The sequence below is a fragment of the Symphalangus syndactylus genome, chromosome 2 (assembly GCF_028878055.3).
Source record: "Symphalangus syndactylus isolate Jambi chromosome 2, NHGRI_mSymSyn1-v2.1_pri, whole genome shotgun sequence".
In the NCBI taxonomy this organism is placed as follows: domain Eukaryota; kingdom Metazoa; phylum Chordata; class Mammalia; order Primates; family Hylobatidae; genus Symphalangus; species Symphalangus syndactylus.
Window position 1 is genome coordinate 103,198,936 of NC_072424.2, and position 22,664 is coordinate 103,221,599.

At 40.3% G+C, this 22,664-nt stretch overlaps 1 long non-coding RNA gene across 1 annotated transcript in view; it reads right to left on the reverse strand.

Annotated features, from left to right (window-relative positions):
• The window catches only part of LOC134733031 (uncharacterized), a 33,874-nt gene extending 16,917 nt beyond the window's left edge, over window positions 1-16,957 (reverse strand). Inside the window, exon 1 of the long non-coding RNA XR_010116598.1 lies at window positions 16,800-16,957. This is a non-coding gene — a long non-coding RNA (uncharacterized lncRNA). The remainder of the gene's footprint in view (window positions 1-16,799) is intronic.
• Window positions 16,958-22,664: the final 5,707 nt, after the last annotated feature.

Sequence of the window (22,664 nt, forward strand, 5' to 3'; positions counted from 1 at the left end):
TTATAGCTGGGAAGTCAGCCACTATCACATCTGGTAGATACTCAAAGGCAGGGAGGGGACTGGCAAATCTTTCTACTGAAGAAGAAGGAAGGCTTCAGGTATGCTCTGATTAGAGGCTGTTGGCATGGGGGAGCCTCATGCTAGCATGAGGTGGGCTTTCTGGGTGTGGTGCGTATATGTGATTGGTTTGGGAAGCATACCATTCTGTTCTGCTGACCACTCTAGGCCAGAGGTTATAGTTTGGCTTAGAGAAGTGATTGCTGCAGAGGTGGAAGGTCAGAGTTCTATTCTCTTTTTTTTTTTTCTTTGTTTGTTTTTTTTGAGATGGAGTCTCACTCTGCCGCCCAGGCTGGAGTGCAGTGCTGCGATCTCGGCTCACTGCAAGCTCTGCCTCCCGGGTTTATGCCATGCTCCGGCCTCAGCCTCCCGAGTAGCTGGGACTACAGGCACCTGCCACTGCGCCCGGCTAATTTTTTGTATTTTTAGTAGAGACGGGGTTTCACCGTGTTAGCCAGGATGGTCTCGATCTCCTGACTTCGTGATCAGCCCGCCTCGGCCTCCCAAAGTGCTGGGATTACAGGCGTGAGCCACCACGCCCGGCCCAGAGTTCTATTCTCATATGTGATCTGGCCGTTGTCCATTTATATATTCAGTACCCTTGCTGGGGCACAAGAGATGCCGTGCCTCCACTAATGGAACTTACAGTCTCATGGTTTAATCACACCTTGGAAAATGCTAGAAAGGAAAAGTTAGTGGTTGCAGAATGGAATCTGGAGTCTAGTCTGGAAGTTTCCTTGAACAACTGACTCCAAGCTGTGCCCTAAATATTAAGTTGAAGTTATTCGTAGCAAAGTGTAAAAATATCATTACTAGAAGTATTTGTGAGGCTTTACAAATAGACCTGTCAATAGATTTTTACAAAAGAGGTATTAATCCCTTTTTCCACCTCTGATCAGAATCAACCAATCAAATGATTTTTACTATTTTTTTGTCTCTCACACCATAGCAACAAAATCAGAAGGGATCTCATTGTGAGTGCCTATTATGTCTTAAAACAAAAAAGAACATAAAGGGCAGCATTTAACATGAAAATAGTATCCTGACCCTCCTTGGACTGAATGTTGTTAATCAAGTTTAAATTTAGCTCCCACGAAGTCTCAAAAGAAAAGGAGACAGCCAGGTCCAGCGAGGAAAAACTTCCGAGTGCCTCTAAGGCAGGGAAAACAAGCCTCTAGTCAACAAAGGGCAGGCAGCCTGTAAAAACAAATGGTGCTGATGAGAAGGCTGGGGCCCCAGAAAGCTCATTAGCAATCAGATGCAGCCACGGAGCTGTCTCCCTCCAGTCTACCGGCCGATGACACCATAGAGCCTGTGACTCAGCGGCTCGACTGCCGGGCTGCACTCCTGAGACGTCCCCGCCTGCTCAGGCGACTCCCAAGACCCTGAGAGACCTGGATACTGAAGGGGAAGAGGCAGGAAGCCAGGAAACACCACAGATGAAGTGAAGAAAAGCAAAGCCATTGTCCTTATCTACCCACTGATAACCAATAGTGAGGGATGGGGAGAGGCAGCTGCTAGGTGGGATTCTGGAGACAACATGACTTCAACTGAGGGGCAGAGCATGGCGGCTGCACTTTTGTTTCCAGTATTATGAATCCCAGTGCTGTTCCCAGTCTTTGGAAATTGAAGGACCTCTTAATATCACTCGTTTTGCGGCCTTTTACATGAATGAAAACAAATCTTATGATATGTTGCTTTTCAAAAACGGCTATTTTGAATCTGGTTGACACTTTAAATGAATTCGCTTTTTCTTTTCATAACAGCAGCTGCATGCGTGGGAAAACAGTAGGCATACGTAGTTGGAAAATAGTAGCACAGCCCTTTCTCATCTCTCTCCCATCCCTGCAGGCTTCCAGGTGAGAAGTACAGGGCTTCACAATTGAGAATCAGAGTGAAAGAGAAACTGGCCTTTATTGAGTATCGACTATTATCAGTCATTCTTGGATAAGAAAGGTATTGTTTGTTTTCTCTCTTACAAAATACAAAACAGTTAACTTGAGAAATTAAGATACCTGCCTTGGGTCATATTATTGGTAATTTTGAAACTTTCAAAAATCACAGCACTTTCCACCTTTCCAAATTCCTGCTTAAATCAATTCAGCTTCATTGGGGGTATATTAGGGGCTGGCTGACTACCTCTCATGCATATTTGTGAGGGAGTCTTGCACTTTGCCCCGGTGAGACTTTTGGTTGTTTATGTCCTAGATGCTATTGGTGGGATGCAGAAGTGATGACTGATTGAAAAGTGTTAAACAGACTAATCAAGTGATTCTTAGGCTGAGATGGCTCCAGGGCCTTAGATTCCTACATATGCAAAGTGAGACAACTCAATGTAAATAGCAAAATGAAACTTAAACTTTACCAGTCAGAAACTACCAACTAATTCCAACTAAAGATTTTCTACTTCAGCCAATCAAATATTTTATTTGTCTTTCTTCTGAGGACATCTTACGCAGTTTTTACATTGCACCCTCTCAGTGAAACCCAAACCATTTGTGGTTTGATGCTGCCCAATTCATGAACTGCTGTCTGTTCAAGTTAACTCTTTAAAATTTTAATGTACCGAAGTTTATCTTTTAACAAAGGGGATAGGGATTCTTGGAGATAAAAGATTCAGGATATTTATTTGAATGGTATAGATTATAAGGCCTTTGACTAAAAGGCACATTAAATGATAAAACCATAAAGGGTTTGACATATAACCTATAACATCAAAAATATCTTTTATAAAACAAAGAACGAAGAATCAACATTTGAGCCATTATCACAAACATTATCACAATCCATTTTCTATCAGTATCTGAGGACTATTGAGTCTTTTCACCCAGAACACTAGTTTTCAAACGTGTTCAAATTCCTTCAGACCCTTCAGGGATCCACCTGGAGAGCAATGACCAATCCAAAAGCCCCAGTTGAGGACTGAGGCCCTACTTTGACCAAAGGTGCTTCATGTCATCTGTTTCACATGATGGACTATTTTGAAAGATTTAATTTGAAAGCCACTGTATGAAATAAATTTAGTGCTTGGCAGGTGATAGGTCCTTAATACATATTTATTGGCCAAGGGTAGATTACTTGAACCACAAATGCCTCTTCTGGACTAGTTATTTTTGATTCTTATTTAAAATAACAAATGAAATAGTATTAGAAACATTAATATGTTTTTGTAAAAGATGAAACCATGACACTATTAAGTTGGTTCAGGCTAGAAGAATAAGGATACCAGACTACCATTGCCTCACATACACCTGGGGTTAAGGCGATCTTTTGGGAGCCAGAAGCAGCATACGAGTTGTCATTCTATCCAAAATACTTAACTCACACTTTCAACTTTGGATTATTAGACCCTTGGATTGCTTTTTTCAATTTAAAACCAATGATCCTTGAAGTCCTTTCTACTTTGAGACAGAACAGGGGTATCGTAAGGCATCTGGAAAGCCATCTTTACTATGTATTCATTCTCCAGGGCCTCAAATCCACAAATGGCAGCAGAAGTAACTTGCTCAGTCTATTTAGTTGACCCTGAGATGATGAGATACAGGACAAGTAAGATGCCTTGGTGGGGGAATATGGTGCTGATGAGCAAAGAATGCTGAGGTGGGCAGCATTTTCCTCGTCCAGGAAAGGATAACAATAGCTGCCATCTATTGAACTCTTACTAAGAACCAAAAACTATGTGATGCATCCCTATAAAGTAGTTAGATGTATTCTAACCATTGTACAAGAGACTGTGCTTGCTTAAAATGCTCCCAGGGCCCTACATTCTAATTAGAATAGAATTGATGCACTTTATCAAGGTACCAAAGCTCTGGGTAATCTGGCTCATCCTCATCTCTGACCTGATCTTTCTCCTCCACTCTCCCATTTGCCAGTCCTGCTCCAGTTTTATTGGTCTTCTTCCTGTCCCTTGGCTCATAAAGCTTATTTTGGGCTTGCTGTCCTCTTGACCTTCCTTTAAATCTTTGCATAGCTAGCTCCTTCACATTATTTGAGTCTCTGCTCATCTGACCTAAGAGAGTTTGACTGTCCATCCAAAAGAGTAGCTTGCTCCTCCCTGCCCCCTGAATTATTCTCAATCTCATTCTGTTTTATTTATTTTTAAATAAGTAAATAATAAATAGGTAAATAAATAATAATAAAATAGGTAAAAAAATTACCTATTTTTTTCTCTGTATATGTTTGCCTCCTTCATGTAAACTATATAAGAGTTTGTTCAAGATGTTAGGTTCAGGGACTTCATACATATTTGTTGAATGAATAAATGAATGATTGAATGGTAAGTAGTTTAAGTTAGATCACACAGTTACTGCACAGTTGAGCCAGGTCCTAAACCTAGGTTTGCCTGCCTCTATTCTTAGGAAAGTAAACTCATAGAAGGGGAGTGCTAAGCGTATCAGAATTCAAGATAGGATGATGCCAAGTAGTAGCGCTTTTCCTATTGCATAGTTTGGCTTGGGCTAGAGCAGTCCAGTCTAAAACTGTGTTTCTCAAAGGAAAAGACCCAGCTCACTTGTATCAGAATCACTGGGAAAGCTATTAAAAGGCTTATTGGGCTCTGTCCCACACCTACTGAAGACTCTGGAGGTGCTTCCAGAGGGGCTGATATTGGAGACAAGGTCTCCAGAGGTTTCTGATGGACTGTAATTTTGAGAACCACAGGCTTGAAAGAAATTTGCTCCTGACCACACAACATTTATTTAGATGTCTGAAGTTTCTTAAATATACATCATTCTCACATATTCGTTAATTTCCCCAGGGTAGGCACATATTTCTCAGATGAACTCACTCTTTTGGAGCAGAGAAGAGACAATGCTGCCCTGGGTTAGGAATCACAACCCTTCATCTGTGGCACAGCCTCCTCCTTTTAAACCCTCCACGCCTTAGAATTTACAATCAGAGATAAAAGTGTTTACCTCTTGTTCTGCAGATCTGCATGGAACTTGGTCCTTTTAGGACTATGAATCTGGTTAATGAAAAAGTAATTTCAATTCATAAGCTTCAAAAGCCTAGATGAACTTCTGGAAAATTATTATTCAAGATTTCTTTATTACACTTGAGAGCAATGTAGGATCCCAATAAGCCACATAAGAGACCTAGGCCATTCTTATTCCTTGGTATACCAAATAAGAAGTCTATACATGTTATGAATAATGACTGTGTTTAAAATACCTAAAATGATTACCCTGAAGGTTTGCTTTGATAAATTGATCTTCATATCCTTTTGCCTTAAACTTTCTTAGCTTTAGATTAGTTGCCTGCTTTAATTGGTTACTTCAAAGTCTAGTTTACAAACAGAAACTAAGCAACACCCATTCAGAGAATCATGGCTACCAAATGGAATGATCTGAATAATGGAGCTCTTTCTCTGACATTCGATGCTTAGACTGCAGGGTTGGAAAATCTTATATCTGAATTTCTGTCAGTTGACATCAATAACTTTCACTTTTAATGGACTTGAGACATTACATTTTGCCTGACTTGAAACCAGTGGGAAAAAAGAAGTTTCACCTGAAACTTGGCCCAGATTTCTCCTTTGTGGTTTATAAATGATGAACACATGCCCAGATTGGGTTCATGTTTAGGACAAAATTCTGAGGAGGAAATTTTTTGCTTATTTCAGGTTTCAAAAAAAAGTTTACAGTTCTGAACAACACTCTATGTATTATAGATATGAGAATGCACTCCTGGTCATTTCAGTGAGTAGAAATATTTTAGACTAGAAAATCAGAGAGAAATCTGAGATATCTCATGTAAATATACTTAGGTTTGCTTTAGGGATTATGCTAGTGACATTTTAAAGGAGCTCTTAAAAATCCAGTGCTCTAAAGTGTGCTCTGCTATTAACTATACAGTTTTAATTTATTTCCTTGACTTATCAATTTTTGGAAGAGGTGACTTTATGTCTTTGTCATGTCCCAGCCCAGATACCTTTCCATGATTTTCTTCCAGTGATATAGGACCAGCTCTTTATTCATTTATTTTACCTTTAAGCTCTGTGTGACTTGAAGGACCAGCTCTTTAAATGATGCATCTTTTGGATTGTACATACAGAAAACACAACCTAAGTCAATTTAAAAAATAAAATAGCTTCATTTCTCTGACATCGTCTCAGCTCTGCCCTGCTTCTTGTAACAGCTTAGTTCTCACACCAGCTTTCCTCATGATAACAAAATAAAGAGTCTCTTGGGCTATGTGCTCCCTCACTCAAGTCCAGAGACAATAAACTTGTCTTTTTATTTTTAAGACAGTTGGGATTTCTATTACTCACCATTGCAAATATCCTAAATGATAAAAATGGGAAAAGCATGCAAGAGGGTGGCCAGATCTTTTTAGAAATAGAATTTTTATTTCTCTGCTATAGTGAATTTAAATAACTCTTAAGTATCCCTTTTACCTTTTCTTCTTCCACCTTCTCATTATTTTCACGCGTATTTCTCCATGCCTCCTTGCTTTAAAACTAGCGGAAGCTGATGGCAAAAGGATGAGGAATGTCACCTGAGGCTACTGTATATTGCAGACCAGGTATGCTGGCAATGATAGATGATTGATTTCCAGATTTTTCTGCATTAGGCCTTCTCTGTCAAGTCTTTGATTTTGTGCCGAAGAATAATGAATATCCTGTCATCATTGCAATATCTTGAAGACAAGACCAATAACGACTTTTATTATTGCTGTTGCTACTATTATTATGGTAGCAACTAAAATGTCAGTGATCCATCCCACGGTGGAGCTCAACCTTGGAGAATTTAGGATTTAGGGTAATCACAGTAGACTTAGACTTTGAAATTGATAATGAATTTTTTTAAGTTAACTATCATTATTTGATCTAAAAAGAGAAAGAGAGAGAGAGAAAAGAGAGATTGAGAAATTCCAACCATCTGGCATTTTTAGGTAAAAGATTAAATGGTTGGAAAACCTGGGTTCTAGGTGAGCTGCCATGCACTGGATATGGTCTTGGGTAAATCACTTAACATCCTTGGATTTCACCTAAACTGAGAAAGTGAGATCATTAGACCATTGCTAAGAGCTCTTTGGCTCTTTGCTGGTTCTAGGGTTAATATTACCTCTCCCAGGCAAGGACAGGTAGATCCCAGGCACAAACTGGCCACTATTCACAAGTTAACCCAGTGAGGGGGATTCTTCAAGACCGAATTTCTCATTTCTAAATTCTTCACTCATTCCATAAACCTTAAAATATGAGAGCTGCCTGAGCTATAAAAATCATTGAGGCCAGTGGTTATTACCCCTTTTTATAGATTCCTTGACATTTTTATGAAAATTATTGGCATTCTTTTCTGAAAAATACACATGCAGAAAATTTTGCATATAAATTAGGAATTCACGGAATTACTGAAGCACAGTCATGGGCCTATGTAGACACGAGTTAAATATTCCTGATGTTGCTTTACCCCATTGCTTTGTTACCAACAAAACTAATAACTAGAAAAGTAAAATATCTCAACCAAAATCACATAACAAATTAGTGACAAGACACCAATGGCTTGTGCAACAGCCATCCCATGCCCGATCATCTGTTCCTTGTGGGAAATGGCTCCTGCCATTCTCAGGAAATGTAGCTTCTTCCCTTCCCCAAGAAGAAATGTTGTTTAACTTAAATCCTCAGTCATGAGAATTCATCCACTTGGAAAGCAAACCTAGTCAATGACACATAAGCAGATACCTTCTAGGGTCTTTTCTGGAAAAGGTTTCTCTCCCGTATTTAAACAAGGAAGAGAAGCAACTTGCTCTTCTGCTTTCAGACATAGTCTTGTGAGGGTGTGGTATTGGGAACTGTAACAGCCACCATAAGGGTAGCTAAGACATGCTCAGGGTCACAGAGGGCAAAGATGGAAAGAGTGTGGACTTTTGGTGACATCATGGAGGGACTGAACCACCCTTGGACTGCTTGCTTTTCTCCATACTTCTTGTTGGGTAAAGTAATAAAGGTGTTCATTGTTTAAGGCAGTACTTTTCAGTCTTTTTCACATTGTGATGTATGTAGAAATGATCATACTGGTATAGTACACTAGCATAATTGGAGGAGCCAGAGGACTCAGGAACTTCAAATTTCACTCCACTGTCCTGAGGGCTGAGAGGAATCAGCCCCTCATACAACAGTATCTTAGCATAGCCCCTGCCAGCACTCCAGTGTGCCAAGCACTATCGGCTATGAGGATTATCTGATTCTGTAGGGGTGTGTCCCTTTGTCTGTCTTTGACAAGCCTTTTACAACTCTTTGGAGAGACAAGTTAACTTGTACAAAACTGCAAATGTTTCCTGCCCATAGCTATCCAAGTGATTCCTGTTTAAGGCAATGCAAATGGATTTTCTGTGTATTAATCAGCTAGAGTTTCCATAAAGACATACCATAAACGAGGTGGCTTTAACAACAGAAATTAATTTTCTCACAATTCTGGAACTAGAAGTCTGAGATTAGGGTGCCAGCACACTCGGGTTCTGGTGAGGGCTTTCTGGCTTGTAGACAGCCACCTTCTCACTGTGGTTTCACATGCTAGAAAGACAGAGAGAGACATCTCTAATGTCTCTTCCTTTCTATAAGGACACCGATTCTGTTGAATCAGGGCTGTACCTTTATGACCTCATTTAACCTTAATCACCTCCTTAAATCACTGCCGTATCTCCATTACAATTTCATGGGGATGGGAGTCGGGGTAGTGCTTCAACAAATTAATTTGAGGGAAATTCAAATTTCAGTTCATAGCATTCAGATAGACAATGTAACATTTTATCTCTGTATACCATTTAAATTATTTGTAACATCTTACTCATTCCTTCATTAATGAATAAATAAAATTTTTGACATATGCTTGTCTTACATATATGTGTGTTATAATTTTATATTTTTTGTAATTTATTTTTTAATGAAATATCAGACTCTATTCTTAGATGGCAATTCCTAAGATTACTGAAAAGAGAGGGACATTTTAAGATCCCATTATTTCCCAATTCATTTGAGTCACTTTCCTTGGTTGAAGAGACTGACCCTTGTTTTTTTCTATGTCTTATGGATCAATTGTTAATTTAAAAGAAGCTGGATTGAAAACACTGAGTTGTAGAAATCCTTAGTCGTGGACCCAGGTGGATTTCTACAAGTTATAAAACTCAGTAAAGCCACGTAACCTCTTGGCCTCACAGTTCCTCCATCAATGTAATGAAGAGATTGGAATAAATGTTCTCTAATACCCTTTCAAATTTTAGAATGTGTTGATTCCATGATTTGTGCTTATAAAGGGTGGTAACTATAGAGGTAAAACTTTCTCACTGTCTAGAAGAAAACTATTTAAAAATTTTTTAGAAATATTGTCTTGCTATGTTGCCTAAGCTGGAATGCAGTCGCTATTTACAGGTGCGATCATGGTGCACTGTAGCCTCAAATTCATGGCCTCAAGTGGTTCTCTCTCCTAAGCCTCCCAAGTAGCTGGGAATACAGGAGCATACCAGCATGCCCAGATAGAAGAATAATATTTTAATAAAAATATCCACATATTTGTGATGTCTGCCTTCTTCATGCTTTGGTAGGTAAGACTGAGTTTTGGAAGATTTTTTTTCTCTTCTATTCTCCCATTCCTTTACACACCTGCTTCCTGCCCCCCTGAAAAAGCCACTAACTCCCTTTGTGTTCAAGTTTCTCCATCTGCGAAATGTGAGGCTGAGTGCCCATTGGCCTCCCAAGGGTATTCTGTGTCTGACTCCGTCACAGAGCATTCACTATGCTGAGCATTATCTACAGACCGAGGCTGGCATTTCCTTCCTTTCCTTTCTTGATCATAATTTGATCCTTACTTCCTTGGGAGTCTCTTGCTTTTAAAATTTGTCAGTAGTTCTAATCCTGTTTTAACATAATTTAAAGCTATGGTGATGCTAATGGTGTCATTGATAATGAGCTGGAAGTGGCAGAGAGCCTTTTAAAAAGTGTGTACAAATAGTGAAAAAAATCCACCAAACCTCAAAAAAACAAGACAAAAACCACACAGTAGTAACATAGGAAAATGTTCCCATCTAAACAAAATAATTTACACAAGACAGCATTACCAGATAAAATACAAGACATTCAGTTACATTTGACTGAAAATTGAGAATAAATTTTTAGTATAAGTGTATTCCACACAGAGGACAGGCCCATCATGTCCATGTCCATACTAAATGTTTTGTTGTTTATCTCACATTCAAATTTTACTAGATGTCTCGCATTTATATTTATTAAATCTGACAATCCTAACAAGACTTTTAAAAGCTGAGCTTTCTGTTCAGCAGCTTCTGCTTGAGATAAAATGAGGTTCTGGTGTGTGGCTGGGCTTTTTTTGGTTGTTCATATATTAAACAAAGAAATACTCCAAAATTGACAAAAGGGAAGAGGTTGAAACTTCCCCATAGTCTTACCATGAAAAATTATGTGGGAGAACAGTAGATCTTGTCATGCTGAACTTTTTGTATCCATAGATATTTGGTCTTAGAAAATTTGAAAAAAATAAAATAGTTGGCAATTCCATGAGAAGTTGCAGTTCCCATGTTTATTAGAAACAGTGCCTGCATTTTCTAAAGGTCATAAAAATTGTAATATTTGAAGGATTCTGGAGACAGTAGAGATAAGTCCTTTGGTTTTAAAGCATTCAGTGCCAAGGATAAGGCTGCACAACAGTGGGCCCTGACTCTGTGGCAACTCTATCAGGACTACAATAGTCACATAGCACAAGCAGCCTGGCAGGTCCCCTGTGGCACACATGCACACTGATGTTCCCCACCATCTCAGAGCACCTGCTTGACATCTGTACCCTTCACTGCCACTTTAGGGTTTAACTATGTAGGAGACGAGAACAAGCCATCTCAAAATATGCCTTTTTGGCACAAGGATTATTTTGAGAAACTGCAGACATGAAAGACGCTCTGAAATCACAGTACAGTTGTCCCACAGTATCTGTGGGGGATTGTTTCCAGGACCCCCATGGACACCAGAATTCATGGATACTCAAGTCCCTGATATAAAATGGCATAATATATGCATATAACCTATGCACATCCTCCTGTATACTTTAAATCATCTCTAGATTGCTTATAATATCTAATATAATGTAAATGCTATAGAAACAACTATGTTGTTATACTGTATTGCATAGAGAATAATGAATAGAAAAAAGGCTGTACATGTCTGGTACAGATGCATGTTTTTTTCTCAAATATTTTCAAACCAGAGTTGGTTGCATCCACAGATGTGGAACCCAGGGGTAGGAAGGGCTGACTGGACAAGTTACACTTTTATAAGGGAAATTTATTTTTATAAAGGAAATCTCCATTTGTAAAGATGCCTCCCTCTCTGTACCACGAAGCAGAGGATGACAAAAATTACTAGAGACTCATCAATGGAAAAGGCACTGACTTAAATCTACATAACACATCTTACCCTTGCTTACTATAATCTGCTGGGCCTTCCCCACGCATCCTCCTCCCTTTGTTTCAGCAGGTGAGGCTATTAAAGCCTGATTTCAAAGCCACCTTTTAGTAATTTACTCATTTCTCAGGGTGTTTCCCACGTATATATGAGGCGTACATGCTAATAAACTTCTGGTTTTTTTCTCTCTTGTTACTCTGTCTTTTGTTACAGGGGTTCATCCTGATTAAGAACCATTCAGGGTAGAGAGAAAATTATTTTTATTTCCTTACAATTATGAGAGGGAGTTATTCAGCAAATAAAATGACTAGGAAAAATGCAAAAAAGCTAAGAGGTGTGACTACCTCTGTCATTGAGTCCAGGGCTACTCGAAGTAGGATCTGCAGTCCAGTGTTGGTCTGTGAACTCTGTCACTGTTCAGCACAAAGAAAATTACAGAAATTGAGAGGGAACATTTAGAAACCTTTCATAATGTCAAGTCTGTTGAATCTAGTAATGAAAAATGTGGACATGCATTTTGTATGTCTTTTTTGTTATTGTTTGCTTCATTTTTCTAGTAATTTGTTTTTATTGTATTTGACAAAAGTATCAGTCATGAAAAGACTATGATACTGCAACAGTAAAACGCATGCTAATATTGATGCTCTTTAAAACAAATGAGATAACTCTAACAGTGGCTTAAATTGAATTGTTAAATTTATCAACCCAGGCTTTCAATCAGTAGTAATTACTGTGACAAGAAAAACTTTAGATAAATTAAATTTAAAAGAGGTTAACTGAGCAAAGAAGGATTCAAGAATCCAGCAGCTCCCTCCGTCCCCCACACCCCAGCCACCGACTCCTTGTGAACCAGAATAGATTCTGAGAAACTCTGCACTGCCATGGGTCAGAGAAGATTTATGGGCAGAAAAAGGAAAGTGATATACAGAAAACAGAAGTGAGGTACAGAAACAGTTGGATTGTTGGATTGGTTACAGCTGAGCATTTGCCTTATTTGAATACAGTTTGAACAGTTGACTTCCTGTGATTGGCCAAAACTCAGTGATTGGTACAAGAGCAGGTTGCAGTCTGTTTACCAATCCAGTTAGGTTACAGTTCACTTTGTATGCAGAAACCATAGCCTGAACTTAAAGCATGTAAGGAGGCAGCTAGCTGTGGGCTAAACTTAACATTACATACCAAGCACTTTACTGGATACTGCAGATACAGTGATGAATAAGACAGACATTGTCTGGGGTTCCTGCCTTCATAGAATATACTCCAGCGATGAATACAGATAATAAAGTCACAACAAAGTAGTAAAATAAACAAAAGTAGTGTGAAATACGAGGTGATAAGGGAGCACATTATAAGGGGCCCTAAGCTGGTCCAGGATTCTGAGAAACATTCCCAGAGGGAATTGCGCAAGGGCTGTTGGATTTACTAGTCTGAAATTCCAAGAGGGAATCTGAACTGGAAATATAAATGTGGAAATGTTACAGGCAGTGAATCCATATGGGTCTGCAGTAGCCTTAATTCTTGCCTCCTCAGAAGAAAGAATTTGACCAAGGGGCATGAGGCAGAGTGAGAGACTGAGGCAAGTTTTAGAGCAGGAATGAAAGTTTATTAAAAAGCTTTAGAACAGGAAAGAAAGGAAGTAAAGTACATTTGGAAGAGGACCAAGCGGGCGACTTGAGAGATCAAGTGCACTGTTTGACCTGTGGCTTGGAGTTTTATTCACTGGCACGCTTCTGGGCTCTTGCACCATGACAAAATTGCCTAAGGATGTATTTCTCAGAATATATTCCTGTTGTTAAGTGACACATGACTATATGCACAGCTCTGCATTCCTGTGCCCATTCAGGACATAGTCCATATGGTACTTATGCCCTCAGTAAACGTTTGAATGATATAAATATCACCCACAGAAAACAGAAGAAACAGGAGAGTGAAATTTAGTCTTCACTGTCAACAAATATTTAACAAATGTCTACTAAGTTAGATTTTAGGGATAGGGAGGTAAAAAAAAAAAAACATCTTTCTTGGAACTTATAGTCTATTTGGGGAGAAAGTTAAAAACAAGTAACAAAATATAAACAAAATAATGACAATTGGTAATAAGTGTCCTGGAAGAAACAAACAGGCAGCTAAAGAAGAGCTGAAATCCAGAGATTTCTAAAGGAAATTTCAGCTTAGAAAAGACAAAATCAAGCCTGAATGCATCCAAAGGGAGAGCTCGGTAGGAATTAGATCCTTTACAAGATTCCTTGCTGAGTGCTCCCATCTTTGCTTTATTCCTCTACCCTTAGGCTCACAGTTCTTGTAAAGTACATCCATTCTCCAGTACATCATCTCCTTTTTGTAAACCCCTACCATCTCTTCAGAATCAAGTTCCCTCCCTGATTCCCCAAGCCTGAATTACCTAGTCTTATAATAATGCCTTTGGGGTTTCTGTAGGACACACCAGCATAGGAGCAAGCCACATGCCGACCCCTTTAGATCTCCATGTCAGTGTGGGTCATACTAATGCTTCTTAACTTTCCAGAGGCTTAATGGATGTCTGTTGGATGGTTCTCTCACCTCCTCCCTCTCTCTCTTTCACACACACGTGTACACACACACACACACACATTCACTTTCACATATACCAATGGTAAATATTAATTCTTAGATTTTAAACCCAAATAAAAAGACATCCTCCTCAAATGCCTGTAATTTGCAAGTTTGTCTCACTGTCTCTCCATGGAGTTAATTCTTACCATTGCTACTGAGCCTCTTCTGTGTCCCCAGTATGTGCTTCATGCTGGGGACACAGAAACAAAGACCAAAAGTCCCACTTTCACACACTGATTGCCCAGTGAGAGTTTTATCCACCTCAAAAATATCTTTTGCATCTCTAGTCTTTTCTCTCTGTCTCCACTCCATTGAGTCTTCACTGCTTTCCTGGTACAGTTTTCTCTGGCTGCCCTGAGCTTGTGGCTGTCTGTTTTTCTAGCACTTGTTACAATAGACCTTATGTTATTACTAATGTCTGTTTCTCCACTAGACTATAAGGTCTTTGAGGGGTGGGATCCAGGTTTGCTTCCCTGTACCGAATACAATGCTTCTCAGATAATAGATGCTCAATACATTTTTTTGAGTAAACATCTCTTAAGCCCAGAAAAGACTCTCCAAGTGACATTGAGTGACTTTCCAAACTCCCATTAAATATTAGAGGTAGGTATGAGCCACTTCTTTTGCTGTTGGGGAAACTGAAGTTCTAAGAAGAGAATTTGCATTTGTACAGTCTTTTTCCTTTCAAAGCTCTTTTGTGTGTAAAAGAAATTTTGTACAGTAAAGAATGATCTCTATGTAAACGACTATCATTTATTACACTATCCCTGGGGAAGAGTCGTGAAATAACTTGTATCGAATAACCCGAGTTCACAGATGCAGACACTGAGAGAAACAGAGCATTAGTGTTTGACCTAGGGCCAACCAACCACTCAAGGTTCAGCCACTCAGGACTCAGTTCTTTATATGCAAGCACTGTAACAACTTGGTGAATTATCTTTACATTGATGATGGTTTTCTCTAGGCTTCCCACCTATGGCTAAAAGAGTACAAGGGGAGGAGTCAAAGTACCTGGGTTTGAAGCTTGACTCCACTACAACTAGGTCTGGGTTAGCTCCAAGTCCCAACGTCATGATACTTGCTATGTCAGCTTCTTGGATCAAGTGGACTAATACATGCCTAACTCTTACAGTCTGTTTCAGCTGTGTGTGTGGTACCATTTCCATTTTTTTGTCTATGCCTTATAGATCACTTATGGCAAATACTGTGTCTTCTCCTGGCTTTGCAACACCAAATTTGAATGGTTAATTTACTGCAAGACATTGTATGAGTTCTAAATCCATATTAAACTAATAAAGATATATAGATAAGTAATGCTAAAATAAATCCAAGACCAAAAAAAAAAAAACAAAAAAAAAGAAAAACCAAAGAGCAAAAGTGATTCATCTATTCCAAATCTCCTAACAGTAGAAAAAGAACTCCCAGCATTTTGGTAGCCTCCTTTTTTTAAAAAAATTACTCCAAATGTAAAATAAATATAGAGGTCTAAACACACAGCTAAAGAAATCCATTATAACAACTCAAATCCATTTGCACCAAAAATAACAGACTTTTGGCTTTCAGTTATATAGATCTATGTCTGGTTACTCATTCCCTAAAACAGGATCTGTAAATCAAGTTGCTGACATTTGAGTGGTGGCTGGAGTCCATTTTCAATTTCATTTCACTTCATGTAATTATGCTCAATTATGGTTTAATAAATTGATAATATCAAATTAATGCTTTCTTTGAGGTTTGAAAAATCCCAGACACCACAATGTTTAAGAAAAATCCCTTTAACCTACTGCATCATGTCTCATCCAGTCGCTGATAGAGAGTCCTGCCCTAACTTGGAAACTCTGCTCCACAACTATCTGCAGAGGAGACAGCGCTGAGAGGAAGTGTTTAAGCTGAATACATCCAAGTAGATGTGGATAAAAACCCAGGGAACTTTTCCTAAAAGTCAGGCACTCATCCTGCTCTCCTGTTTGCTAACATCATCATGCAAAACCCCGTGAGTTTTCAAAGGTTAGGGACCAGCCACAGCTTCTTCGTGAGGCGGGGAGACCTGCACCACGGTCACATCATCAAATTCAATGGTGTGTCCCAAGGCAACGCCTGTCCTTTCAGGCTGAAAGCTTCATTTGTCTTCAGTTCTGCCGAGACCCCAGAGACAGAGCTGCTTTGACAGCCTCCCACTCTCTGAGGGGTCACCTGTCGCCTTGCCCAGGTCAAGGGAGGTCAGCTTCTCAACGGGAATTTCTTAAAAAGGGAGGCAGGCACGGGTCTGTCCATAAAAGGACCTCTTTGAGGTTGGTGGAAAAAAAAATGCAATGCATTTTGTGTTCCCAGTTAGACCCTCTGGAACGAGGCCGCCTGAGAACAGGCCTGTGAACAGTTCCTACTGGAGGATGGCCAACAGAGGCCACCCAGACGTTTTTCACAGGACCTCTAGCTGCCTCTGCTAACCCAGAGGCAGACGAAATTGGAGTCAGGGCGGCCACCTCCTGCCCCCGTCTCCCCACCCCCACCCCTGGGCGGCTGCTGAGAAGCACAGGACTTTACTGAACCAGCTGCCTCCTGACAGGATAAAGCAATTTAGGGTCAAGGACAGGAAACCAGATTTGCAGACAAGCACAATGAAAAGCTGCCATTCGCTGATGACCATATGGAGCCTTCACTCTTCTTTTCCTCCCTTCTGTTCCACTGAAAAGCAAGCCACACACGACCTCCCACACAACAACCCTTTCACTCAATATACCTGCTGGAAGAGAGTTCAGTCACATTTTGACACAAGTAGCAGGCCCATATGTAGTTCCTGTGAACATTTCTTCTGTCCCTTTTCCTCCTTTCCTTCCCTCTGGAGGCCTCGGGCACATCCAATGGGTACCCTGTGCTGGGCTTGTGCAACGTGGAAAGGCAGGGGCAAGGGCAGCTGTGGGCAGTGCTCAGCTGCGGGAAGGAGCCTTGTGAAGAGCCGCCTCCTCTTTTCTAGCAGAGAGAAAAGAGCTGCCTGTTCTCTAGCCTTCCTCCCCAGGAATCAAAGAACCTCCCCACACAGGGCACCCACCTCTGAACGGCCAGCCTGCCTGACAGCTCACCTGAACTAAGTGTGCTTTCCCTCCCTTTCCTCCCGCCCCACTCCTCCACCCACTGTGACAAACCTGAATGTGCTCTTGAATTTTATGCTTCATTCTTTGGGCTTATGCTTTGCTTCAATATCCACAAGACAAAAATGTTAATTTGCTTTTTTCCAAAGCCAGTTCAGATATCCCCTTCTGTGTGAAGCCTCTGCATGCGTTCAGATATTCCCTTCTCTTACAATTTGTATGTACAACTACTACTGATTTGTAATGAAGTTCTTTAGCTACCGCCGGGGAAGTGTGGATTTTAAGGCTCATCTCCAGGCACTGCAGCATGGATGCTTCATCACTGCTTCTAAACTGATGCCCCTTGTGACTAAACCCAGGCATTTTGGGGGATGGCTGGAGGACACTGAATCTAAAAATGCCATGGGTTAGAGCTCATAATTTTGGCTTCATTTGAGCAGTAACCTAACAAGCCCTTTAGCTGACCAGCCCCAGCTCTTCGTTACCAACAGGCAGCACAGCCTAAGATGAACTGACTCATTATCATCTGGGAGTGCAGATTTGGGACCACGGCATCTAAAGACAAACCTATACAAGAAAATCTGGGAGGGAAACAAAAGAACTCCAGCATCATCCCCTTACATGGCCTTTTGTGGCACCAAGCCTTTATTAAATTCGGTGTGTGTTCTTTGGAATCTGCACATGTCCTTACTGTCGCTTCTTTAAGCCTGAAGCAATCTTGCCTCTCTCAGCTGTCTTGTTCATCAGAGGCTGATGGCTGCCAGTCACTGTTTAGTTGCTGGTAGGATGCTATTTGAAGGAACCACATCTGAGGATGCTCATGCTGCTAAAGTATCTTCTTAGTTGAATAATGCAAGACAGCATATTTGGGGAGGTAGAAGGCACACAGTGGCAGTTCAGAAGGAAGACAAAGAGGAAACAGACCGCTGACTCTGGTGGGCACCCGGGTGGTATGTGGTGTCCCTCACATAGAGACACAGATCCTAGCAAATTACCACAATGCCAAACAGAGGGCCATGACAGACATAATGGAACCACGTCCCTCCTTTGTCCAACAATTAAAAGTTATAGTATTTGCTTTTGCTGTTTTCAGCCAAAAGCATTAAAAGTATGTTTAGTTTCTCCCTTAAGATGCATTCTAAACATTTCTCAGGTGAAGAATATGGAGGATATATGCTACCATGGAGCTGCAGCCACTCTCTCAAGCTGTTCATGTTTCCTTTTAGGACTTGTTTCCCATCACGCTCCTACTTGCTAATTCCTCCAACTTGTCTTAGGCCACTGGGAAGTCTCTGAGTTGCTCACCTATTGTTTCTCCTTTTAAAGTCCAATTCCTTCTCAGCAAGCTCATCACCTGTACAGCAGGGCTCCATGAAGCTCTTCAGAGCCTGCTGATTCTGCTTCTGGGGGGTTGCTAAAGGAATGGATTATAGCTCTCCCACTTTGCTGTCCCTGGTCATTCATTTGGTCATATGCAGCTCCATGACATCACCAAGTGAGCGCATCACATGCCTGGTTTGTGCAAATTCCCTTACCAATTGCTTGTCATTGTTTTGATGGAAAAATAGGAAAAAAAAGAGGGTAAGGGCACACCTCAACTTTTCTGTACTGCAAAGGTCACAGATATTTTACAAAAACACACTGCAGACACCAAGTACTTCTTAGACTGTTGAATAAGTTGTAAGAAACTCCTGAGCTTGTTTCCTAAGCCCCTCTCTGCTCTTCTCACTGAGATACCTCAGTTCTGAACTTGAGATCAGGCTGGAGATTAGGAAGCCTCAAAGGCTATTTATAGGAAACACATACAACGTACTTAGATTCTGCTGTAGAAGACAATACTCTTTCAAACTTATAAGTAAAAATCCACAAAAAAACTTTTTATGAATGCAAAGATACTAATCTCTTATAATAATGAGAAATCATCTTTGGAAAACTTTGAATTATGGCTTTGGCAAATAAAGCATATCTATGTATATACATATATATACACATACACACACACACACACACACACACACCTACACATACATATATTAGACCTATAATGTCCCCCTGGCAATCCACAGGAAATACAGTATGCATGAACAGACGAATGGATACAGAGATCCTCTCAAATGATTAAGATGGAAATGTATAATATATTTCTCAAAACAAAGCTTTGTGGGAAAAAAAAAAAAACTCTGGGATGGACTTCTCGATTCCCAAAATGCTCAAGATGATTTTGGCACATAGTAAAACCTAAAAGAAAGGAAACCAAATAAAATCTGCAGGATCATTACATGGTAGGAAGTCAATTTAAAACTGGGAATTTAAGAGCTGTGACCTCTGCCCATCCCAGAATCCCTCCTTTATCTTCGAGACCCAGAGTTTTGTCTCACGTAACAGTCTCTGAGGAGCCTTGGTGACAATAATTCATTTATGTATTCAATTTATTCAAGAAGTGTTTGCTTGAGCATTCATTATTTCAGTACATGGTGTTAAGTATTGTTGGATTTACAAAGAGTAATAATCATAGAGAAGATTCAGCGAGTGACTAATAATCACTATAGTAAGTGTTCAATATGCATTTCTCACTTTATTCCTCACAATCCCACACTATGAAGTAGGTATGATTATTATTATTAGATTATTTCAACTTATAGGTGAGAAAACTGAGACTTGGATTGGCCAACTTACCAAGAACATAAATCTATTAAGGGGTTTTCTGGAATACAAGTCCAGCTAATCTGACTCCAGATCTCATGTTTTAACCACTACTCAACCCTAAACAAGGACATAACCAGCCCTGAGGTACTTATACTTTAGTGGAGGAGGGAAAGCACACCAACTTGTAGAGATACTACAAGGCAGTGTGCTGTAGAACAGGAGCTTAGGAGCTTGAATGTTTCCTGGAGGTGGGCTATACAAGGGTGAAATCACCCATGGCCGAGGTAACCATAGGTAGCTTGAGAGGGAGACAGAATTTGAGCTATACCTTGAAGGGTAGGTAGGATTTCAGAATTGTATCATTATCTCAATTCAAACCTGAATAAAACAAAACAATTTGTAATTGTCCTACTCTTTCTCATGCCCTAGTCCTGGAGTCATTTTTTAGCTCAATACTACCTTATATGAAGTCTTTTCCAAAGTATTTGAAAAGACTACTGAATTTATTTCCTCTTCTGTTCCTACAACTGCCAAATTGATTCAAAGCCTCATGTCTTCATCCTTTCTGTGCTGCTATAACACAATACATAAAGAATACATAACAGAATTAATAAAGAAAATAAATTTTCTCACAGTTCTGGAGGCTGGGAAGTCCAAGACTGAGGGGCTCACATCTGGTGAGGGCCTTACTACAATGTTCTTAACAAATTAGAAACATTATATTAAGGGATATAGGAATTCCCTGTCCCTGTCCACTTGAAGGAATTAAAGCATTTTATCAACAGAAAAGTGGAAACATTTTCATTTTAGATAGTTAATTTCTGTTTTTCAACCACATTTTACTTGACTTTTGGACAACTGACATGCGGAAGCCAAGAATCATTTCAGCACTCTGGTCCCATGAGTTTGGAGGTGGAAGTTTGGGAATACATTTTTAAAGAATGTACTGTGTATAAATGCTGATCTAGCACATGATAATCATTTTCCATTATCAAGTAAATACCATCACTTTTTATTAATATTCTTTTGGTTGAATTAACACTAAACATTTCTACAGTGAAATTAGTGTTCTATTATCAGGAGGGTGAAAAAATAATTGCAGAAGAAGTGAAAATAAAGCAACATGACATTTGCTGTGAAATTGTCACCAAGGAGTTTCCATAAAGAAATAATAGATAAAATGCAAATGTGGAAAAGGCAAATAAATGTTCTATAGCAGTGTTCTCCAACCTTTCTGGCACCCAGGACCAGTTTCATGGAAGAAATTTTTTTCCATGGATGGGGGAGGGGGGGATGGTTTGGGGTTGATTCAAATGCATTACATTTATCATTAGATTCTCATAAGGCATGCACAACCTAGATCCCTCACATGCCCAGCTCACAATTATCATGTGCTAGACCAGCTCACAATAGGGTTCCCACTCCTATGAGAAACTAATGCTGCTGCTGATCTGGCAGGAGGTGGAGCTCAGGCAATAATGCTTGCTCACCTCCTGCTGTGTGGCCCAGTTCCTAACAGTACTCTTCTGTGGCCCAGGGGTTGGGGACCCCTGTTTTATAGGTTTTTTCCCCTAAAAATGGCTTATGTAAGATTCTCCTGAAACTTAAAAAAGGCAGATAGAAATCATGATTATTGAAAAAGAAATTCTGAATTAGGAATTAGTAGTAGCGTAACTGAACAAGGTCTAATCAACCATCTTTTTCATGAGCACTAAGCACTGACTAGAGTTCAAGAATGAAAGATCCTCTGAGTCCTCGGGGTCTTCCTGGCTCCTCCTATGCCCTGCTGACTCCTCCATAAGATGTCCATCCCTTCCCTTTCATCCTTTCTCTTATTTCTCTCAGACCCTGGCCCTGCCCACCATCATACCTTCTTAACACACAATACGTTCACAAATGCTAAGCCCACCCAGTACCCCATTCACAGGGAATTAGAATTTGGGTTTTCTAGCACTTCCTATTGTTGTTGTTTCATGCCCTTTTAGAGCTCCAGGAGTCACAGAATTCGGTCCAGACTCCGTTTCCCCCCAAATGCCAATGACAGCAAAGGCTTCCAAGTTCCCAGGTCTGCTTCTCTGCCTCCCTAGGAAACCACCAAAGGCTCTGACTCCTCACCCTGGAGACTTATAGGGAGATGCCCAATCCTTCACTCTCAATGCCTTGTTTTCATGAACTAGGAGCTCTCATTAGAAAGTGATGAAAACTTCCAGGCTCCCTAGAGGCATATGGTAATTTTGCTTAGCATCCTCACCTACTAGCGTTCTACCATCTCAATGTTCACTCTTTTTGTTGTTGTTGTTGTTGTTGCCCAGGCTGGAGTGCAGTGGTGCAATCTAGGCTCACTGCAGCCTCTGCCTGCCCAGTTCAAGCGATTCTCCTGCCTCAGCCTCCTGAGTAGCTGGGATTACAGGCACATGCCACCACACCAGGCTAATTTTTGTATTTTTAGTAGAGACGGTTTCACCATGTTGGTCAGGCTGGTCTCAAACTCCTGGCCTCGTGACTCACTCACCTCGGCCTCCCAAAGGGTCGGGATTATGGGCATGAGCCACTGTGCCCAGCCTCAATGTTCACTCTTATACTCACACCTTTAGACTCCAGCCTGTATTCCAATACATGTGATATAGGCAACAGCTAGCTCAACTGAAGAAAAGATGAATTTACTGACAAAGAGTAGGCCATGACACCCAGTGGGGCCAAGAATGTGGAATTGGAACACAAAAATGATGGTAAAAAATTAAGGGAATAAAGGCAAGAATACCTGACTTTGGCTTTAAACAACTCTAAGAATAGGCCAGTATAGAACAGTACCCCTTTTTGGGTTAAGAGAAAATAGTGAACAACTTAGTGAGAAGAGATTTGGGCTCCAG